The sequence below is a fragment of the Sminthopsis crassicaudata genome, chromosome X, assembly GCF_048593235.1.
Source record: "Sminthopsis crassicaudata isolate SCR6 chromosome X, ASM4859323v1, whole genome shotgun sequence".
NCBI classification, from domain to species: domain Eukaryota; kingdom Metazoa; phylum Chordata; class Mammalia; order Dasyuromorphia; family Dasyuridae; genus Sminthopsis; species Sminthopsis crassicaudata.
The window spans coordinates 52949800-52966922 of NC_133623.1; the positions used below are offsets into that span (position 1 = coordinate 52949800).

General features: G+C 39.1%; 1 protein-coding gene across 5 annotated transcripts in view; it reads left to right on the forward strand.

The window, feature by feature from the left end:
- Positions 1 to 17123, forward strand: part of TENM1 (teneurin transmembrane protein 1) — a 3105198-nt gene that overhangs the window by 185452 nt on the left and 2902623 nt on the right. For all 5 annotated transcript variants that reach the window (XM_074277949.1, XM_074277947.1, XM_074277946.1 and 2 more), the window contains exon 2: positions 9948 to 10076. The gene's annotated coding sequence lies outside the window, so the exon portion shown is untranslated. The remainder of the gene's footprint in view (positions 1 to 9947; positions 10077 to 17123) is intronic.

Consider the following 17123-nt stretch of genomic DNA (forward strand, 5'->3'; position numbering starts at 1 on the left):
GCAGTGTCATCTGCAGAGAGGAGTTCTGTAGAACAGCTGGGTTGTTTTCTGGGGGTTGGGCAGCCAAGCTACAGCCTCTCTGGCTATTTGAGGTAACAATTATGTGGGGAAAGGGTCTCTGTGCACACTGAGGGTGCTTCATTCCCATTAAATAATTATTATCATCATAGTCTCTGTGATGTTCTAAGATTATGAGCGAGACTGAGTGAGATCCAGGAGGTCCCTCCAGCTAATTACATTGGGTAGCTTGGTAAAAGAGGCCTGTTGTGGCCATTTGACTTGGGAAATCAGAAATGATGCAGTCTTGTGTTAGTTGTTGTGCTTTTCCTCCTCGGAGATGCCTCATTAAAAGCACGAGAGAAAGCAAATGTAAGACCCAACTGTAATTGAGAGAAGCGAGCTCTGCCCATGTATGAGAACTGCAGCTAGTCTCCATATCTCCTGTCTGTTCGAAATGCAGTTTGAAAATTATAATTCAGCAAACTATTGATAAGAATCAACCCAATCCACAGTTTTAGGTTCATAGAAGCTCTACTAATTAACTATTGGGCACGTTCTCCCTCTGATTTGCCAAGTTGTTCCCCTGAAATCTTTTTTGTTCCTCGTCAGACAACAGAATTTGGGTGACATAGGGCAAGGTGACAGTCTGCCTCTGTTGTCTGTACATCATCCTTTCCAGAAAGTCACCACGTTCGCTTCATCTGTCCTCACTCACTGCTGTTCCAATTAAGTTTTGAACCAAGTAAGTTAATGGCACTCAGAGGAAAAAGAAAACAAAAGGCTTCTTTTATGTCTTTGTTTTCATAACAGTCTCCCTTACCCCTGCTTCTCTCGAGTTAGTATATTTTATAGAATCAAAGAATCTCAGAATTGGAACAAACATCTGAGATCATCTAGCTCAATTTACGTCCATCTAGGAATCCAATGGATTATGGTCAGTTTCTGCTTCAGTACTTCCAGTGAAGTAAGGTAGGGATCCTTTACTTCCTCCAATCAGATTCCTCTTTTGGACATCTCTCATGGCTACTAAGTTTTCCCTGACATTCAGCCTTACTATTTCTCTTAGAAGCTCCCACTCATTGTTCTTAGCTCTGCTTTCTGGGATCAAAAAAGTTGGGTCCCTCTTCCATATATATCAGACCCGAAAATATCCCATCAATTGGAGAATGGCTGAATATGTTATGGTATAGGAATGTAATAGAATATTAAGGATAAAAATGATGAACAGGCTGATTTTAGAAAGGCCAGGAGAGATGTAAATGAATTTAGGCTGAGTAAAGCTGGCAGAACCAGGAAAACATTATATACAGCAATAGAAGGATTGTACAATGATCAACTATGACAGACTTGACTTGGTTCTTCTCAGCAGTTCATTGATCCAAAACCATCCCAATAAATTTGGGATGGAAAACGTCATCTGCATCCAGAAAGAGAACTGAATGGAGATCAACACTTACTATTTTCACCTTTATTCCTTGATTTTTTCCCTTTTGTTCTGACTTTTCTCTCCCAATATAATTCATATGGAAATATATTTTTAAAATGAATATATATGTATAACCAAAAAATTATTCTACATGTTACTGGGAAAATAAAAATAACCAAAAAAAGGAAAAGGAAAATAACTGAAGACAACTATCATGACCCCTTGTCTTCTTGAGCAAAAACCTCACATTGCTTCAACTTCTCCTCCTATGGGATGGCCTACGGTCTCCCATCTCACTTTGGCCGATCTGCAGCTTATTGGTGCCTTTCCTAAATTTTGGTGTCTAGAACAGAACATAGCCTAGGTGTAGTTTGAGAAGGAACCATCACTTCACTATGAACCCCATTTATCCCTTAATGCAACCTAAGATCTCATTAATTTGGGGAGGAGAGAGGGTTGTGATATCAAGTTAATGACTCATATTTCATTTGTAGTCCTGTAGAAGCTTCAAACTTTCCCTCCCCACATGAAGTGTTTTCCTACCATCCTGTACTTGTACAACTGATTTTTAATTCCAGTGAAGTGCTTTATGGTTATGTCTATAAAATTTCATATTATTAGATTCTGTCTATCCTGTCAGCCTGTATAGGATATTTTTGAATCCTAATTCTGTGTCTCGACATCTAAGTTTGCTCCCCTTTTTCTAATGTTAGTCAAAACCTTCCAGTTTCCAAACTTGGATCATCCACCATACCACCCACCTTCTCCACAGCTACTTCCATGCTGTCAAATGCTGCTGGATTAAATCATTTAACTGCATCAAGAAGACCCACTAAAAATTCATGTTAATGAATCGTTACAGGGACCTCACTATAACTCAGAAATCCTTTTCTCCTTCTCTGATTGATTCTTCGGGATGCTCTCCACTGTAAATATTCCAAACCCTTTCCTCTGTATCTGAACTCCTTATGTCATATTCCCCCCCAACCAGTAGATGACTCCATCTCCTACTTTTCAGAAAATATCAACACTAATAAATCCTATTATTTCTATGTCATTGCATCTCAAAACTCTTCTTCTGTTGTCTCTAAGAAAGAGGTAGATCCACATCCAGAGAGAGATCTGATGAATGTTTAATTTTGCTAGGAAGGTGATTCTTTGTTGTATTCCTAGCTCTTTTATCTTCTGGAATATTATGTTCCATGTAAGCCTAAGAAAGCCTGAATGCAGATAGAAGCAAACTTTTCATCTTTCTTTCTTTCTTTCTTTTTCTTTTTCTTTCTTTCTTTCTTTCTTTCTTTCTTTCTTTCTTTCTTTCTTTCTTTCTTTCTTTCTCTCTTTCTCTCTTTCTCCTCTTCTCTCTCTTTCTCTCTTTCTCTCTCTCTCTCTCTCTTTCTCTCTTTCTCTCTTTCTCTCTCTCTCTCTCTCTCTCTCTCTCTCTCTCTCTCTCTCTCTCTCTCTCTCTCTCTTTCTCTCTTCTTCTCTTTCTTTCTTTCTTTCTTTCTTTCTTTCTTTCTTTCTTTCTTTCTTTCTTTCTTTCTTTCTTTCTTTCTTTCTTTCTTTCTTTCTTTCTTTCTTTCTTTCTTTCTCTTCTTTCTTTCTTTCTTCTTTTCTTTCTTTCTTTCTTTCTTTCTTTCTTTCTTTCTTTCTTTCTTTCTTTCTTTCTTTCTTTCTTTTCTTTCTCTTCTTTCTTTCTTTCTTTCTTTCTTTCTTTCTTTCTTTCTTTCTTTCTTTCTTTCTTTCTTTCTTTCTTTCGCAATTGGGGTTAAGTGACTTTCCCAGAGTCACACAGCTAGGAAGTGTTAAGTGTCTGAGGCTAAATTTGAACTCAAGTCCTCCTGACTTCAGGGCTGATGCTCTATCCACTGTGCCACCTAGCTGCCCCACTTTTTCACTTTCTTGATATTTTTAATTTGTTTTTTAATAACAAATGGAAATATGTTTCGTATGCCCTCATATATATAATTGATATATTGAGTCCCTTCTCAAAGAGTGTTGTAGAGGTAGGATAAAAGGAGAGAATTTGAAACTAAAGAAAATATTTTTAAATGACTGTTAGATTGTTTCTAAAAAATATCATAAAAAAAAGGGAAAAGGAAGCACATTTGCATAAATGTTTGTGGCAGCCCTTTTTGTAGCGGCAAGAAACTGGAAACTAAGTGGATGCCTATCAATTGGAGAATGGCTGAATAAGTTATGGTATATGAACGTTATGGGATATTATTATTCTATAAGAAATGATCAGCAGGGTGATTTCAGAGAGGCCTGGAGAGACTTACAGGAACTGATGCTAAGTGAAGGGAGCAGACCAAGAGAGCACTGTACATAGCAACAAGATTGTGTGATAATCTTCTCTAATGGACTTGGCTCTTCTCAACAATTCAGTGATACAAGCCAATTCCAATAGACTTGGGATCCAGAGAGAGAACTTAAGGAGACAGAATGTTCATCAAAGTATAATATTTTCACCTTTTTGTTGTTGTTTGTTTTGCTTTGTGTTTTTTGTATTTTTTTTCTTTTTAATGTGGCTTTTCTAGTGCAGCATGATTAATTTGGAAATATGTTTAGAAAAATTGCACATGTTTAATCTATATCAGATTGTTTGCTATGGGGGTGGGGGAAGTGGGTGGGAGAGGGAGAAAAATCTAGAGCACAAAGTTTTGCAAAGATGGATGTTGAAAACTATCTTTGCATGTATTTGGAAAAATAAAATACTATTTAAAAAATTACTGCTGCTGCAAAAATAGAACATTAGAAAAAGGTGATCATTCTTCCTAAGGGTAACCCATTTACTTGAAACATTGATCCCACCGCATCCCATTGTCCTTGGGAGCTTTCTCCATTGATTGCTCTTTATTCTTCCACATTATATTGACTCTTTACTTTCTGGTCATAAACATTCTCTGGTCACCCCCATCTTGAGTGTGAAGTTTTCCTGATCCTATCATTCCCTTAAGTTGTAAAGGGCTAAAACTGAGCAAATGCACTTGCATAATGGAGCACATGAGACTAATTGCCAATTGGACGGTTCTCTATTAACATGTTTGAAGGTTGACCCTCCCCAGCTGTTCTGTGCTGACTTGATTGGTGGGACAAAGAGGGGGAAGTGACGTGTGTGGGTGGAGTAGGAGGAGGAAATTGAGGCATTCTCCTGGTGGTGTGGAGAGAGGAAGGTGGTGTGGAGATTACTAGATCTAATCCCCCAATGGCGAGCCCAAGAGACCAAGAATAAAGACTTTTGATTAGCCTGACTCCAACTGATTTCTGGGAAGACAGTTCCATCATTAAGTAGTTCTGTCCCTTTCACTGTCAAACTGGTGGAGTTATTTAATCTCAGTATCTCTATTAGTTCCTTCATAGGCAAGCTTTTAATCAGTCTCTAAGGCTACCAACATTCTCTTAATTACCAAATCCAATGGCCTTTTCTCAGTCCTCTTCTTTCTTGGTAACATAATTGACCATTCTCTCCATCTGTAAACTTATCTCTCTAGGTTTTTGTGATTCTGCTCTTTTGTGCTCCCTTAATTCTTTGACTACCCCCAAGTTTCTCTTTCTGGATCATAATCCATCTTTTCCTCCCTAATAGTGGATGGTCTCCAAGGGTCTCTCTTGAGCCCCCATCTCTTCTTTCTCTTTACTCTCTCCCTTAGGGATTCAATTGATTCCACGGATTTAGTTGGTTTCCCTACAGTTAATGAATATATTGCTTTACTAGTCTTAATCTTTCTCTTTAACCTATTTCCTATACTACCTGATTGTTGGAAATTTTTAACCTGGATATTTCAACAACACTTCGAGTCAACATATGGAACTCATTAGTCTCACACCCTTCCACCCAATTCCTCTCCTGCTTCAAAATTTCCCATGTTTGATAAGGTCACAGATATGATTCTGTCACTCATACTCAAAAATGGTTAGGAATGTTCTTTTGCCTCAGAGAACAAAAGCAAACCCTCAGTATGGCTTTTGAAGCCCTCCAAATTGTGGATTCAACCTACCTATACAACATTTAGTTCCCATTATTGCCTTTCATATTCTCTATCTCCTTCTGCAACTGGCCCGCCAGCTGTTGCCTGAATACATGTGGCTCTACACTCTCTGATGTATAAACTCTTCACAAGGAGCTTTTTCCACTTAGCTGTTAATTTTCAATTTTAGATGCCTGAGATGGTCATTTCACCTACTCACTCTTGCACATAGTCTTCAGAAATTGCATTTGTTTCTAGGCCAAACATTTCACCAATTTTAATTAATTTTTGCAAGCTTAGGAAAATTATGGCCATCTTTAGACCTTTAAACCAGCAAACCCACTTTTGAAAGTCTAAAAGTTTTGCCTCATGAAACACCACCTCTTCCCTACCTCCATTTTTTGAAAAATTTTCACTTGTCACATATTCTGAATAAACATTCCCTTTGAGTATCTTTCCAGTCTACTCATCTGCTGAGCTTGGCTTTCATTGTTATCTGGTTTGGCCCTGCTTTTTGATCTTAGGTTGGCCCTTTGTTATTAGAGCTTGCCTTTTTTTTTTTTTTTTTTTGCTGAGTACCTCTGCTGATATCATTGTCTCGGTTAGTTTTCATCATGATATTCAACTGAAGATAGCAAATAATTAAATCTGTATATTGATTTTTAAAGGTTATAACACAGATTCATAAGGTGCCAGAGGCAGAAAGGCCTTTAGTCACCAGCTAATCCGTTTTAGAATAGGGGAAAATCTTTGATCAAAGTCCCCTAGGATTTCAACCTAGTTTTCTACTGATTCCAATCATCTTCCCACTGTACCACTACATTTTCCTATGGAAAAGTATATGTGATTTCCAAAATTAATTAATCTAATTGCAAGACAAAAAAGATGACAAGGGGTCTTGAGTCCATGCTCTATGGAGTTCAGTTGACAGAGAATTAAGGATGCTTAGCTTGGAGAAGAAAAAACTCAGGGAGAACCTGACAGTTGTCTTCAAATCTTGGAAGAACTGTCATGCACAATAGGGGTTGGGCATACTCTGTTGGGCAGAGAATGAATGAGGAGCAATGAAGTAGCAAAGAGGCAAATTTAGGCCTTATTTTCCTTAACAATTGGAGATTAGAGCTGCTCAAAAGTAAAATGGGCCATCTTGGGGATAGTAGGTTTCCCTTTCCTAGAAGTCTTCAAGCAAAAGCTGGATAGATTATTTGTTCACCTTTCATGTACATTATAGTATGGATGTTTTTAATAGACTATATGACCAATGAAATTCTGCACAACTTTAAAAATCTGTAATTCGACATATTTTAAGTCCAACAGATTTTTTTTTCAAAATGAGTGATGAAATAATTACTCCTAACAAATTTTGTGTATTCATGCATTTCTGGGAAGCATGTGGAACTAGAAGGGTTGAAACTCAACTCCTTTGAGATTTCTTTGTAGAAGTGGAGAATAATGAACTGCCCAAAGTGGGTTAAAGACAGGTACTCTCTGATTTAACAATACACTAAAAAGAATCAGAGTGTTACTAGGAATTGTTAGAATAAGGTCTGGGTGGGGCGGAGCCAAAATAGTGGAGAGTAGACACATTTGACCTCCTATGAGCTTCCCTCAAATTAGCAGCAGATTAAGCCTCTGAACTGGTTTTAGAGTGACCAAACCCACAAATATTTGGAGTATAACAAATTTCCAGAAAAAGATACTTTGGAAGTATTTTTTAAAAAGCTCTGTTCAATTGGATAGGGGGAGAGGCCCCCACAGGGAGCCTGAGGCAGGGAGCCAGGGCAAAGAGCCACGATGTTACAATGGGAAATCTACTGTGAGGCTTAGTCTACTCTTAGGCTACTCTGTTCTGGTTGCAATCTGGTGACTCAGCAGATTTGCTGTAAGATACACAAAAGAAAATACAAAAGGCAAATTGTGAGCCACTGAGCCTCAAAGAACTCAAGACCTGGCCTCATCTACCCAGCACCAGAAGTCAGTCAGTAGCACCAGCCCTTGAGCAAACTAAAGTGGTTATCACCCCTTTGCCGTAAGGGCAGACCTCAATTATTTTTTTAAAAAATGAGCAAAAAGACAAAAAGAACTCTGACAATAGATAGCTTTTATAGAGAAAGAGAAGAACAGATCTCAAACCCTGAAAACCTTAAAGGCAAATCAACTCCAGATGAAGCTCCAAAGGGTAATATGAGTTGGTCCCCATTTCACAAGGCTCTCTTGGAAGAATTCAAAAAGAATCTTAAAAGAGAGTTTGAAGAAAAATGGGGAAAGGAAATGGGATCTTTGCAAGAGGGTCTGGAAAAGGAAAACCAGAAATTATCTGAAGAAAACTCCTTAAAAATAGAACAAGATTTCAGTTGTTTTCCAATTGGGGAATACTTTCTCAGATTCTAGTTCTTTGCCATTACAAAGTTGAAATAAGATAATTTGTGTACATATGAGTCTTTTTAAAATAGCTTGGTATAGGCCTAGTAGAAGTATCACTGGGTCAAAGGATACATATTATTTAGTGACTTTATGGACAAAGTTTTAAACTGATCTCTAAACCAATCTCTGGACCAACGAATAGTTTCAAAATGTTGCAATAATGTGTCTGTTTTCCCTTAGCTCCTCCAACACTTCAGGCTTCTTTTAATTCATATTTCTCTAGCAATTAGTGAATTGGAGTGTTTTTATATCCGTTGATAACTTGGATTTCTTCCTTTAAGAATTGTATGTTCACATCCTCTGACATTTGAATCAATTTCTTATATGTCTTAGGAATGAGAGCTTCATCAGAGAAATTTTCTACAGATGTTTTCCAGTGGAATCATTTCAGAGAAACTTGGAAAAAATTGTTTGAACTGACACATAGTGAAATGAATAGAACCCAATTACAATTTATACAGCAAGAACATTATAAAGAGAAATAACTTGTTTTTTAAATTAATTTTTATATCTCCCCCCTTGCCTCCCGTAAATGTTCATAAAAAGTCAGTAAGTTATGGCTAGTTTAACACTTCAGTTCTTATCTTAATGCTTTAGTTAACTGATGATTGCTGCCATCCATGGTACTGCTCATCAAAATGGCATGCATTTAAATCATGAATATTGTTTATTCTGTTATCCCAAGAATAAATGGGGATTCCCCCGCACCTTTGATACACTAATAGTACTCACCTAGTAAAGTAAGCAGATTTATATAAACTGATAATTAGCAAAGGACACTTATTTCCACATAGACTGACTATGATATTTATATGAACATTAGCTACATGGAAAAGTAGAAGCTGAGATTTTAAATGCTACCCAAGAAGATCCTCCAAAACTAGCTAATGGAAGACAGTTGACATTGGAAGGAATATAGGATTTGATAAAAGGATCTGAGTTCAAATGTGACCTTCGGAAGTTAGTTTATTAATCTGTCAAATGAAGGGGTTAAATTAAATGAAATACAGCAACAATGACAACTAGCATTTATATTGTGCTTTAAAATGTGCAAAGTATTTTATAAATATTATGTCATTTGATCCTTACAGCAACCATAGAAGATAGGGGCTATTGATATCCCCATTTGATAGATAAATACACACAGTTCTTGAGTGACAGAGACTAAATTTGAACTCAGAACTTCCTGACACCAAGTCCAATATTCTATTCACTACATTACCTCAATAATCTCTTCACTTAGAAAAGACCCTTCCAGGTATAAATCTATAGCCCCACCTTTCATTGAGTGCAATTCTCTGAAAATCTGTCTACTAGCAGTGAGGCCCTTGGGGACAGGAGCAAGTCTGGCTTTATGGTGACTATGGATGAGAAGCATTACTGGCTTTTACTACAAAATTTATAAATTGTCCTGAGTCTACTAAACAATGGATTTTATTTGCCAATAATTTTGTATAAGACATAGAATTGGCTCTAGGATGGGTTAAATTAATTCTCCTGTGTACATACCATATGGATGTAACCCACCATAGTAGATAGAATTCCGGCCTTGGAGTTCAAAAAATCAATATTCAAATCTAGCATCCGGCACTTACTATCTGTGTGACCCTGGACATTTAACTTCTTCTAAAGTCACGAAGGGATTATGATCTATGTCGGTGGAGGAATGGCCCAAACTGACAAAATACTAAATCCTTTCTCTATTCAAGTATATATCCCAAAAGCTTTATCTTTCTTCAGTATAACATGGAAGTCTGGGATCGTGCTTGTTCCATGATGAAACTCATTTGTTTTCTAGTCACATGCTACATTTTTCTTTACGGATTATGCTTATTCGAAATTGGCTAAATGAAACAGCAAGACAGTCCAAGTCCAGCAAGGTAAACAAGTCCTGGTGTTATGGGAAAATTTACATCAGAGACAGTAGCAATCCTAATCCAGTGAATGGTCAGAGCCTTTGTGGAACAGGAGAAATAGGTCCTAATAACGAGAAAGGCTCTGAGCCTGTTGGTAGCTCACAGTACAGGGACTGGTTTGCCACTTCCTTGGGGATAGAGAGAAGTTCTTAGGATAAGGATATATAATAAGAGACAGATGTTGTGTATCATCTTCCTTTATTTTCTTGACAGATCAGCCCGATGTGGAAGAAACTAGAAAGTAAAAGTCTTCCAGCTAAGACCAAAGGCTAAAGGAAGTTTGAGCCAGAAGCCTAAAGCATAGAAGTAAACCTGCCAGGAGGGGCTTTTGATCCTAAATAGGTAAGTGACAAGAGGCAAAGCACTCACTTTGCTGCTGAGTTCTTAAATGAAACGAAGGATGAAAAGTCAGTGATATTCTTCTTTTATATCCCTTTCATTTCTACAGATGTCATCATTTCTAAAATACTTTCCTATCCATTATCTTATTCGTCTCTACAATGGCACGATTTGGGTGGGCTGAGAAGGGGTAAGAGATCTTTAGAAATCACAGGACCCCCAAGGATCTTGGGACTATACTTCCTCCTCACCAGGAAATGGCACCGTGCGTCTAAATAACACTGCCAATCAAAAGTCCATTTTGGACTTTAGCCAGTGTCTGTCTGTAATAACTCGTGCAAAAAACTACTAAAATATAACGGGGGTATTAATTTGGCAACATCCCTGGATACCAGCGATATATTCGGTTTCTATAGAGTTTAACTTTGGAGTACATCTGACAGGTGATGGATGAGGGCAACGAGAATATCGGAGAGATAGCCAGATGAGCAAAGATTCGAATCTGCCCATATCATGGCCACTGAATTTTGAATTCTGAGCCAAAAGCCACAAGAACTAAGTGGGTCTTACAGTGCTGGATGAGAGCCAGGAGGGATGCAAGTCAGGAAAGTGTCTGGTTGATCGTGTCATGGTTGGTTTCCAGCTCTGGCTGGAGATAACCTTAAAGTTTTCCCTCAGTTTTCCATTAGAGAAATATGATCCCTCTAACTGGGGCTGGGGGGTGGGAGAGGTGGAAGTTAGCCATTTGCATGTGTCCATGCATAACCTTCAATTTTTATTAAAGTCCTTCTTCCCTTTTATTGTTGTTGTGCTCACAAGTTAAACCAGCTGTGAAAGGTGCAAGCATTTGAGTTTGTATTCAGCTAAGATCTTTCATTTTGTGCTTACCAGGAGGTAAACAGCTGGGCCAGTTGGTACTCCAATCTATCAAGCCCATAGAGTGACGATTTTCATTGTTGTTGAAATTTGTATCCCGGATGGCTCCTTCTGAAGAGCTAAAGATTTGAGGGGAGGGGGTGGGAGTTTTCCAGTTAGTCTATCAATATTGCAATTATAAATGGCATTCACCCAAGAGACAGAGATCATCTGGGGTCTCTGCAACTCCCAGCCCATCCTCTGGACAGATTTATCTGCCTATGCTGCCGCCAAAGGGCTCCGGGTTTCAGGAACAGATGTAATGTAACAAAACAGTGTCTCCCTATAGAACAATGAAAATCACTTTTGTCACAGCTGCTTCAGAAGGAGCATAGGGCAAAGGAAAGAGGATGCTAAAATATTAATTCTGAAAATTATGTTTATAGCCTTGACTCTTAGCTCATCTACCTAGTAGGCCGGGAGGTTAAGATAGCAAGACTCCAAGCCATCTGTAAGTGCTTTCTAAGCCACAATTCATCAATACACTTTTGTTGTTGCCACCGCCTCAAGAAGATTACAAACAATCGCTCTGCTCAGCAAAGGCCTCTAGTGGACTCGAGCTGGGTTCGAGCCACTGGTCATCTCCAACAGCCTGGGATGACAGCTGCTGAATGCCAAGCCCCTTGCCAGCCTAGAATTAGAAACAGATCTTTGAGGAGAGAAGTAGTTTGTAAACAAAAGCAGAAGATTCCCAGAGTCCCTCTGGGGGGGCAACTCTACCAGGTCTTCAGAACTCATTTCCCCAAGCTCTGTGTGTCTTAAGGCCAATAAGAGGGCCTTTAAAACTGGGTTAAACTTGTTTACTGACAACAGGAGTGGGGACTTAATTGCATAGGCCCCAAGCAGCTGCCTGCAGAGTTCTCTGACTGCACTAGAGTCCTCAGTGCGGGCCTTTGGCAGCCCTTTCTATTCACAAGTCCCCAGTTGCTCTGAAGCGGGAGAGTCAGCTATGTCTCACACCCTCCATTTTACATTGCCGCATCAGACAGCCTTGGATAGAACAGGTCATGACTGGTTCAGTCCAATCTGACTTAACTGCCACTGCTCGCAGCCTGTGATGACTGAGAATTCTGTCATAAACACCTCCTCTGCCTGCTTGGCTTTGGACTTCTCTCCAGGTCCACTAGCTGGGTCGCCATAAGTGTGACCTCCTCCCCCAGCCCTCTGCACCCCTTTCACCACTTCTCTGCTTTCTAGTTCCCCTTTGTCTGTTGTCTTCCTATATTAGAATGTCACTTTCTTAAAAGCAGGGACTATTTTGCTTGCTTTTGTTTACAACCTCAGTATCTAATACAAATCCTGGGAAATAGTTATTGCTTACTAAACCTGCCATCTCTCCCCCTACCCTCCTCTTCCCTCCCCCCCCTCTCTCTCTGTCTGTGTGTGTGTGTGTGTGTGTGTGTGTGTGTGTGTGTGTGTGTGTGTGTGTGTCTGGTTCTGTCTCTCTATTTGTGTGTGTGTGTGTCTCTCTGTCTCAGTCTCTCTGTGTTTATCTCGTTTTCTCTCTGTGTCTCTTTGTTTCTCTCTCATAAAGCTACTGGACATTGGAGTAGTGTGTTCAGTTCTGGACACCATATTGACAGAAAGCCATTGTTAGATTGAATAAAATCTGGAGAAGAGTAGTAAAGATGGTGAAAGGTGCAATGGATGTAGTGCTGGACATAGAATCAGGAAGACTTGAGTTTGAATGTAGTCTCAAAAATTTCACAGTCTTGTGACCCTGGGCAAGTCACCTAACCTTGTTTAGTATCAATTTCCTTATTTGTCAAGATGCATTTCCTCTATAAAGCTATGATTCTACAAGTTCATTCCATATGAGGACCTGTTAGAAAAAGTAAAACAGACACACTCATACACACACACACACACACACACACACATAAACAACAGGGGATGTTGAGGCCGAAAAGAGATTATAAGGATAGAGTAGAAAGTTCTTTATTCAGATATTTGAAGGGCTGTCAACTAGAAGAGGGACTCAATTTATTCTGCTGCGCCCCAAAGGTCAGATGAAGAAGAAGTAGGGGTGAAGGTTTTCAGGGCAGATTTCTAGGTAATACAAGGCAATCCCGGCAGCGCTCAGCACTGTCCCACAAAGGCGCGGGCAGCCCTTTGAGGCACTGACTCCCCATTGCTGCATGTCTTCAGCACAGGCTGGATGACCTTGTTCAGGATTGTCATAAAATGGTCACTTGCTCAGATCCAAGCCGGACTGAATTTGGGTTCCGAAGTCCCCATGAGCCATGGGGTTTTGTGATTGCGATCCGCTAGACATTTCCTCCTTTTTTTTTTCCATTGCTCCCTAGGAGCAGGCAGGTTTGTTATGAGCCCACAGAGAGTTGTTCAGCTGGGATTCCAGGTGGAGTCATTTTTCACATTGGACTCTTCCTTCGGGGACTGAGTGGAAATCACATTTGGTGATATTGCTTTTTCTCAAATAGAAGCTCCAATTGTATGACCTGTAGTGTCTCCTGTGTGCTTGGTTCAATTTTCTCCTGTTTCACTTTGGAGTCAGAATGATGATATGGAAGTAAGCATGGGGGGTGACAAAGTTGCTGGAAGTGTCATCGTTACTGTTCAAAGCAAGCTTCGCAAATCATGTTTGCCAAGCATGAAATGTACCCTTAAATACACTTTTTTTTCCCCCTGATAAGTACGACAGAGACTCTAAATCAGAGTAAAGCTGAATCTCTGTGGTGGCCTTTGAAACAAGTCACGTGAGATGCGGGAGCCAGAGGGAATAAATATGTAATAGCTTCCTATTTTAACTCATTAACGTTCATAACACAGTCAGTGCAAGGGATAGTGTTCATAACTCATAACTAGATGCAAAGATCATTTGTTTCTCTCTGCTGAAGGAGTATTGTCAGTAGTATCCTCTAAATGTTAGCACCCTGAGCCAAAGCCCCAGCTGCTTTTTCCTCATCATACCTCTGGTATACAAGATAGACCTTATCGATAAGATTTGTGGTAAGGGAAAAGCCAACTTTTCTTAATACCTAGCTACCTAGTAATGGGAAAAAAAATAGCAGGAGGCCATGGACATCCTTAGATGAGAGAACAAATTACAAGGAGGGATAGCAATTTTCTTGACTAGAAGTTAAACAAACACTCTTTGCCGTGGTCAAGATCTACCTCCATCTCCCATACTATACGAGGAAGCCATTTGCTCGCCAGGGTTTCCGAGAAATAATTACTGGGGCTTGCCCAGCTTTCATGGAATTCAGAAACAGATGGAGGTCATGTTCCTCAGGATATATACGGTGACAAAACAGGTGCTGGTGTTAAGTGTTATTCCCAAGAGGCCGGTAAAGCTTTACTGTTATGAGAAAGGTGAGTAACTTGAGTTGATGGGTCAATGAAAAGTAGAACTGTGAATTATCTGCACATAATCTCCCATCGTAATTGGAATACTTACAGACCTGGGACATCTCATGCCTGCATATTCATTTGGTTCCCCTACTTAAGAGTTTCTTTTGCAGAATATTCAAAAGCAAAAGTCAAAGCAAAGCATCTGTAAATATTTTGAATGTTTTTTTCTCACTCCTAAGTCTCCCATCCCATCCCTTTGGCAACAGATTGTACTCTATGTGTAGAGGAAAACTTACTGCCTTTGTAAGTACCATAGACCTTTGGCCAAATGGTTCCTCCACACTTCTGTTTTTTAAATCATCAGAATATTTAAAAGAACCTTTATTCCCAGTTTCTGACTTCTAAATTCTAAATATGGCTCCCATTTCTTCATTTCAAATATCAATCCTACAAGCATCTTGAGACTTTGTCTGTGGCAGAGTGGAAGTTGGATTATGAAGAGCTTGGATGTTTGTTCTTAACAAGTGGTCTTTGGGAAGAACAGGTCCTTTTAAGAGAGTAGAAAAAAAGACTACCTCCGTAGTTTTAAGTCCAGCCCCATCTCCCTTCCCATCCTTCCACCACTCAGGTTAAAGTACAAATTGGGCTAACTAAATTGAATTACACTCTAGTGTGAATGGAGCTCTTGGCGTTGGAGAATGAGAGCTCAGATATAGGCGAGAAAGCCACATCACCAACAACTGTAAAGTTTGGACTAGGTAATATGGAAGCATGTAATATAAACTTTCCCTGTTATGATTTTATCTCAGACTAGCTTGATCTGACAGATTCTGTGTAGGTGGTCCTCCTGTGAAGAGGGGTCTCTTTGTGGTACTGACATTTATCATGTAAACCGAGTCTATGTTTCTGTTTCTGCCATGAATTAATGACAACATATGAGATCGGTCATCGGCTGTCTCCTGGGCCTTCTCAAACATCCTAGTGAATCTTTTCTAGTGTGGGCATAGGGGGAAGGGATCCCCGACTGATCTGCCCTCGGAGAAAGTAGGGAAATTGTAACTTGGGATTTCAAGCGGCATGGCTGTGAAATTTTGACAAGCTGCAACCAATTGAACCAACCACATTCACAGTCGCTGCAGAAACAAAGCCTTTGGAATCACAGAAAAGAGGAGATGTTTCTGTGACTCTTTTCATTTTGGCTTTCAAGCCCTTTCTCTCATCTCATTTATGATACCAACCATGAATATGACCTTTGCAATTTTTTTGGAGGCACACCAAACCACCTAGTGCTCATGGCAAGAATCCAAACAGCAGCACTAGAACTTGGACCGAAAGTTGGGAGACATTGTATTGAATGAGGCATCTATGCTGTCATAATATAATAGAATCTTTATTATATTATATATATATATATATTTATATTATATATGTATTATATAATATATTATATGATGATCATAATAATAATAGCTAGGATTTCTATAGCACTTTAAAATTTGCAATGTTTCTTTTATTTCTAATCTTATTTCACCCTGGGAGGTAGATTCTCTTGCTATCCCCATTTTACAGGTGAGGAAATTGAAACTGGGAGAGAAAATATCTTACCTAGGGTTACAAGCTAGTAAGTGTCTGAGAAAGGGATTTTCAGACTGAGTCCATTCCCCTATATTATCTTTATAATATAGCTGAAATGAAAAGAAAATATACTAATTCTGGATTTCCTGTACTAAAGATTGAATCTTTAATAAAAAAGTAACCAAGTATGTATGTATATATATATATATATATATATATATATATATATATATATATATGCATGTATACGTACATGTGAATATGCACACATGGGAAGGGAGGGAATAAGGAAGGAAGGAAAGAAGAAAAGAAAGAAAAGAGGGAGGGGGGGAAGAAGGGAGGAAGGAAGGAGGGAAGGAAGGAAGGAAGGAAGGAAAAAGGAAAGAAAAAGGAAAAAGGGAAGGAAGGATTTCTTAAGTGCTAACTATATGCAAGACATTGTATTGAGTGCCTTACAGATGTGAATAATCCCTTATGCCAGAGAGGCAATATGGTTTTGTGGATAGAGCATCAGAGTCAGGATGATCTGAATTTGAGCCCCTCCTCTGATACATGTCGGCTGCATAACCCTGGACAAATAATTTAACTTCTCAGTGTCCTGGGCCCACTCTGTAGGCTGTCAAGGGCAGAGCAGGTGCCAGTCTGCCATGATAGACAGAGCTCCCCTAGACCATAGTATTCACAGATCTAGTCCCAAATAAAACTTTCAGATGAGGAAACCCAAACTCCCACAGATTAAGGGACTTGTCCTGTGGTCTCTCAGCTGCTAGAGGTCAGTTGAAAGGTCATCTTCCTTTCCTTGAGTCACTCGAGTAGCCACAGTGACAATTCTGTGTCAGGGAATCGGTGCCAGTCAGCATGGCAGCCACCACATCCATCTCTTCTTGGGTCTTTGTAAACAGCACCAGAAGCTGGTTTTCCTCTCTTCCCTCTTTCTTCTTGGAGTTACTCTGCTTTAACAGGTTTTCTGAAAAAGAAAGGCCTGGACTCCAGGTAGAAACTAGATATGGTTTATTTTATTTATTTATTTATTTATTTATCTATTTATTTATTTATTTGTTTGTTTGTTTGTTTGTTTGTTTGTTTGTTTATTTATTTATTTATTTATTTGTTTGTTTGTTTATTTGTTTATTTATTTATTTATTTATTTTTTTGCTGAGGCAATTGGGATTAAGTGACTTACCCAGAGTCACACAGTTAGGAAGTGTTAAGTGTCTGAGACCACATTTGAACTCAGGTCCTCCTCAC